Source organism: Atractosteus spatula, chromosome 3, assembly GCF_055471065.1.
Source record: "Atractosteus spatula isolate fAtrSpa1 chromosome 3, fAtrSpa1.hap1, whole genome shotgun sequence".
Classification (NCBI taxonomy): domain Eukaryota; kingdom Metazoa; phylum Chordata; class Actinopteri; order Semionotiformes; family Lepisosteidae; genus Atractosteus; species Atractosteus spatula.
In genome coordinates, this window is record NC_142708.1 from 65956339 (window position 1) to 65962408 (window position 6070).

Genomic DNA, 6070 nt, shown 5'->3' on the forward strand with positions numbered 1-6070 from the left:
AGGTGTATAGTGAATTCTTTATTTGTTTTTTGAGCATGAATACAACATTGTTTTAGACTTTCCATTTTCATTGCACATTCTACATTACATAGAGTAATATTTTATTGTCTCATAATATCACAACTTATCAACACATAACCTGTGCATTATACAGAAAATACAATATTACAGTATCTGTGGTGGCTTCATGAGGCTGAGGGTTACTCTCTCCTGATTATTCTAGTGAAACTCTGTAGGAATTAGACAAATGTACACACCCAAGCAAGCTAACTTCAACCTGAGGAGGACGTGAGGGTTTGTTCACTTTAGTCTGGCTCTACAATAGGGAAATATTAAATTGCACATCGATTTTCACATTAAAACTAGAAACCACATAAAAAAGAAATGAAATGTAACATAAAGACCAATAATGTGTCTAACTCAACATTGGATTTATATACTAATATACAACTGTATGTGCTCCCTCAAGAACCTAATAGTGATCGATGTTTGAGTACGTAGTTTCTTCCCTTTGTCTTAACTCTATGTAGTTGCATGGTTTAATAAGTTATTCATTATAAAAGATATATTGCTTTTCCACTGGTAATTACAGAAGGCCCAGTCAACACCAAAGTCATTTAGCAATTACAAACAAATTGTAAAGCAAAGCAGAGAGGAAATATTTATGTTTTGTGCTCTTGAATAATAATCTCAATGTAAACAATCCTAAACTACAGCATCTGGTTTGAATTATGCACAAAATTAAATGTTGCACTTGTACAAAAATGTCATTTTTCAACTCTAATGGACTGCAGATTGTACGTGAAGCTGTTTCCCATCGCAGTGCCCAAAGTGTAAAAATCTCGAGGAGCAGCCCTATATAGTGCATTAGCTGGTGCCGGCTTTCTACTGTAAATGCCGTCCAGGGGGAAATCTCAGTACAGGGGTAGTGGGAGAAGTAATTTCTTCAACTCATCTTGCAGTTTCTTGCATGCATTTTGAAAGTCAGTGCTCAGCTTCTTGTTGAGGACTGTGCAACGAGAGAGTCAGAGGACAAAACATGAGATTTCATTCTGTAAAGGCCAATCTCACATATTCAGGACAAAACGTAACCTATTCAGTGCACATATCACATCATCCATCCATTCCTTTTTTAACCACTTTATCCAGTTCGGAGTCACGGGGGAGCCAGAGCCTATCCCAGCAAGAAAGCGGTGCAGGGCAGGATACACCGTGGATAGGACACCAGTCCATTGCAGGGCAGACACACAGACACACACTCACAGCAGGGCCAATTAACCTACCAGAATGTTCTCCTTCATATTGGCGTGGGCTTCATCCCACGGTCCAACATGCTAATTTGTTTTTGGGAAAATAGACTCTGTTATGAGTGTGTGAGTGTCTGTGTGTGTGCCCTCCAATGGACTGGTGTCCCATTCAGGGTCTATCCTACCTTGTGCCCATTGCTTGCTGGGACGGGCTCCAGCACCCATCGGGATCCTGAATTAGAATAAGCAGTTAAAAAATGAATGCATGGATAACAAGGGTTATCATTTTTTAGTGGTAGAGTAAGAGCATTCTCCAGGGCTTTATAATCATATTCTAAGATATTAAATGCAAAGAATGGAACATTTTCAAAATCCAGACAATGTAGTTTTTTTTAAACCATGCATTCTGTTACCTCTCACACTGAACTTAAAGTAATTTTGTGGCAGCCCTCTCACTGTTTTACATCGGTGCAGTACCAACTCCTGTCCTACTGCTGTCTTCTACACTCACCTGGGTGATGCTTTTTGCAGAGGCACTTGATCATTTGAAGCTTCTCCTCATTTGATTTTGGAATTCTTTGACAGCTCACCTTCTTATTCCTCATCACTATGGGAAAAGACCAACCAAGGTGTATCAGAACAAAATGTATATAAAGATATACATATCTTTAAGGAAAACAGAAAATAGTAAATAAAATGTTTAGACCCAAGCAGGAATATTTTAAGAGTAAATATCCTCTGTTCTTGAACTATTGATTCTATTGATTGGAATGCAGCTTGAAATAAGCATGATTTGTGGCATATCGGGGTCAGCATCACAATTCCCTCTAAAGTTTGGCTAAAAGTATCATTTTATTTGAATTCCTATACAAAAAACGAAAGAGTTTAGCATGTAGAAATTGTGCTTGAAAAACTTTGCATTTTTAACCATTTTTGAGCGACAGCCGCGCGGCTTAGCAAAAATCGCAAATGTGGGCAAAAAGTTGTCATCAAGGAAACAACAAAACAACACTTTTCCTGCATTTCAACTGCCTCCAAAAGCCCAGCAAAGGCATCAGTAAATGTCTACTTCTCATTCAAACCCTAACCCTAACCCTAGCTCGGGCACTTGTATTACACCAATCGAACACCTTGCCCTCACATCCTGTGTTCAAAAAGTTACCCAAATGACTCCAAACTCATCAGAAACATTGAATGCAATGCTTAAAAGCACCTTCATTGTATCTGCACTGAATCTGGTTTAAATTCCAGTACTTCTTTGTTTGGTCACCTCCTGATAGAATGCAACTGGAAATAAGCATGATTTGTGGCATATCGGGGTCAGCATCACAATTCCCACTAAAGTTTGGCTAAAAGTATCATTTTATTTGGATTCCAATACAAAAAACGAAAGAGTTTAGCATGTTGAAAGTGTATTTGAAAAACTTTGCATTTTTAACCATTTTTGAGTGACAGCCACGCGGATTAGCAAAAATCGCAAATGTGGGCCAAATGTTGACGTCAAGAAAACAACAAAACAACACTTTTCCTGGATTTCAACTGCCTCCAAAAGCCCAGCAAAGGCATCAGTAAATGTCACCTTCTCATTCAAACCCTAACCCTAACCCTAGCTCGGGCACTTGTATTACACCAATCGAACACCTTGCCCTCACATCCTGTGTTCAAAAAGTTACCCAAATGACTCCAAACTCATCAGAAACATTGAATGCAATACTTAAAAGCACCTTCATTGTATCTGCACTGATTCTGGTTTAAATTCCAGTACTTTCTTGATTGGTCACCTCCTGCTGGAATGTAGCTTGAAATAAGCATGATTTGTGGCAGATCGGTTCCAGCATCATAAATCCCACTAAAGTTTGGTTAAAAGTATCATTTTATTTGGATTCCAATAGAAAAAATGAAAGAGTTTAGCATGTTGAAAGTGTATTTGAAAAACTTTGCATTTTTACCCATTTTTGAGCGACAGCCGCGCGGCTTAGCAAAAATCGCAAATGTGGGCCAAAAGTTGTCATCAAGGAAACAACAAAACAACACTTTTCCTGGATTTCAACTGCCTCCAAAATCCCAGCAAAGGCATCAGTAAATGTCTACTTCTCATTCAAACCCTAACCCTAACTCTAGCTCGGGCACTTGTATTACACCAATCGAACACCTTGCCCTCACATCCTGTGTTCAAAAAGTTACCCAAATGACTCCAAACTCATCAGAAACATTGAAAGCAATGCATAAAAGCACCTTCATTGTATCTGCATTGAATCTGGTTTAAATTCCAGTACTTCTTTGTTTGGTCACCTCCTGCTGGAATGCAGCTGGAAATAAGCATGATTTGTCGCAGATCGGGGTCAGCATCACAATTCCCACTAAAGTTTGGCTAAAAGTATCATTTTATTTGGATTCCAATAGAAAAAAGAAAGAGTTTAGCATGTAGAAAGTGTGTTTGAAAAACTTTGCATTTTTAACCATTTTTGAGCGACAGCCGCGCGGCTTAGCAAAAATCGCAAATGTGGGCAAAAAGTTGTCGTCAAGGAAACAACAAAACAACACTTTTCCTGCATTTCAACTGCCTCCAAAAGCCCAGCAAAGGCATCAGTAAATGTCTACTTCTCATTCAAACCCTAACCCTAACCCTAGCTCGGGCACTTGTATTACACCAATCGAACACCTTGCCCTCACATCCTGTGTTCAAAAAGTTACCCAAATGACTCCAAACTCATCAGAAACATTGAATGCAATGCTTAAAAGCACCTTCATTGTATCTGCACTGAATCTGGTTTAAATTCCAGTACTTCTTTGTTTGGTCACCTCCTGATAGAATGCAACTGGAAATAAGCATGATTTGTGGCATATCAGGGCCAGCATCACAATTCCCACTAAAGTTTGGCTAAAAGTATCATTTTATTTGGATTCCAATACAAAAAACGAAAGAGTTTAGCATGTTGAAAGTGTATTTGAAAAACTTTGCATTTTTAACCATTTTTGAGTGACAGCCACGCGGATTAGCAAAAATCGCAAATGTGGGCCAAATGTTGACGTCAAGAAAACAACAAAACAACACTTTTCCTGGATTTCAACTGCCTCCAAAAGCCCAGCAAAGGCATCAGTAAATGTCACCTTCTCATTCAAACCCTAACCCTAACCCTAGCTCGGGCACTTGTATTACACCAATCGAACACCTTGCCCTCACATCCTGTGTTCAAAAAGTTACCCAAATGACTCCAAACTCATCAGAAACATTGAATGCAATGCATAAAAGCACCTTCATTGTATCTGCATTGAATCTGGTTTAAATTCCAGTACTTCTTTGTTTGGTCACCTCCTGCTGGAATGCAGCTGGAAATAAGCATGATTTGTCGCAGATCGGGGTCAGCATCACAATTCCCACTAAAGTTTGGCTAAAAGTATCATTTTATTTGGATTCTAATAGAAAAAAGAAAGAGTTTAGCATGTAGAAAGTGTGTTTGAAAAACTTTGCATTTTTTACCATTTTTGAGCGACAGCCGCGCTTCTTAGCAAAAATCGCAAATGTGGGCCAAAAGTTGTCATCAAGGAAACAACAAAACAACACTTTTCCTGCATTTCAAATGCCTCCAAAAGCCCAGCAAAGGCATCAGTAAATGTCTACTTCTCATTCAAACCCTAACCCTAACCCTAGCTCGGGCACTTGAATTACACCAATCGAACACCTTGCCCTCACATCCTGTGTTCAAAAAGTTACCCAAATGACTCCAAACTCATCAGAAACATTGAATGCAATGCTTTAAAGCACCTTCATTGTATCTGCACTGAATCTGGTTTAAATTCCAGTACTTCTTTGTTTGGTCACCTCCTGATGGAATGCAGCTGGAAATAAGCATGATTTGTGGCATATCAGGGCCAGCATCACAATTCCCACTAAAGTTTGGCTAAAAGTATCATTTTATTTGGATTCCAATACAAAAAACGAAAGAGTTTAGCATGTTGAAAGTGTATTTGAAAAACTTTGCATTTTTACCCATTTTTGAGCGACAGCCGCGCGGCTTAGCAAAAATCGCAAATGTGGGCCAAAAGTTGTCATCAAGGAAACAACAAAACAACACTTTTCCTGGATTTCAACTGCCTCCAAAATCCCAGCAAAGGCATCAGTAAATGTCTACTTCTCATTCAAACCCTAACCCTAACTCTAGCTCGGGCACTTGAATTACACCAATCGAACACCTTGCCCTCACATCCTGTGTTCAAAAAGTTACCCAAATGACTCCAAACTCATCAGAAACATTGAATGCAATGCATAAAAGCACCTTCATTGTATCTGCATTGAATCTGGTTTAAATTCCAGTACTTCTTTGTTTGGTCACCTCCTGCTGGAATGCAGCTGGAAATAAGCATGATTTGTCGCAGATCGGGGTCAGCATCACAATTCCCACTACAGTTTGGCTAAAAGTATCATTTTATTTGGATTCCAATAGAAAAAAGAAAGAGTTTAGCATGTAGAAAGTGTGTTTGAAAAACTTTGCATTTTTTACCATTTTTGAGCGACAGCCGCGCTTCTTAGCAAAAATCGCAAATGTGGGCCAAAAGTTGTCATCAAGGAAACAACAAAACAACACTTTTCCTGCATTTCAAATGCCTCCAAAAGCCCAGCAAAGGCATCAGTAAATGTCTACTTCTCATTCAAACCCTAACCCTAACCCTAGCTCGGGCACTTGAATTACACCAATCGAACACCTTGCCCTCACATCCTGTGTTCAAAAAGTTACCCAAATGACTCCAAACTCATCAGAAACATTGAATGCAATGCTTTAAAGCACCTTCATTGTATCTGCACTGAATCTGGTTTAAATTCC

The 6070-nt window shown here is 39.1% G+C and overlaps 1 long non-coding RNA gene across 1 annotated transcript; it reads right to left on the bottom strand.

Annotated features, from left to right (window-relative positions):
- On the bottom strand, window positions 1–1856 carry LOC148838264 (uncharacterized). The gene is made up of 2 exons (XR_016090878.1): window positions 1759–1856; window positions 1–1009 (listed from the first exon to the last, which is right to left on the bottom strand). It is a non-coding gene; the product is annotated as an uncharacterized LOC148838264 (long non-coding RNA).
- Between the last annotated feature and the right edge of the window lie 4214 nt (window positions 1857–6070).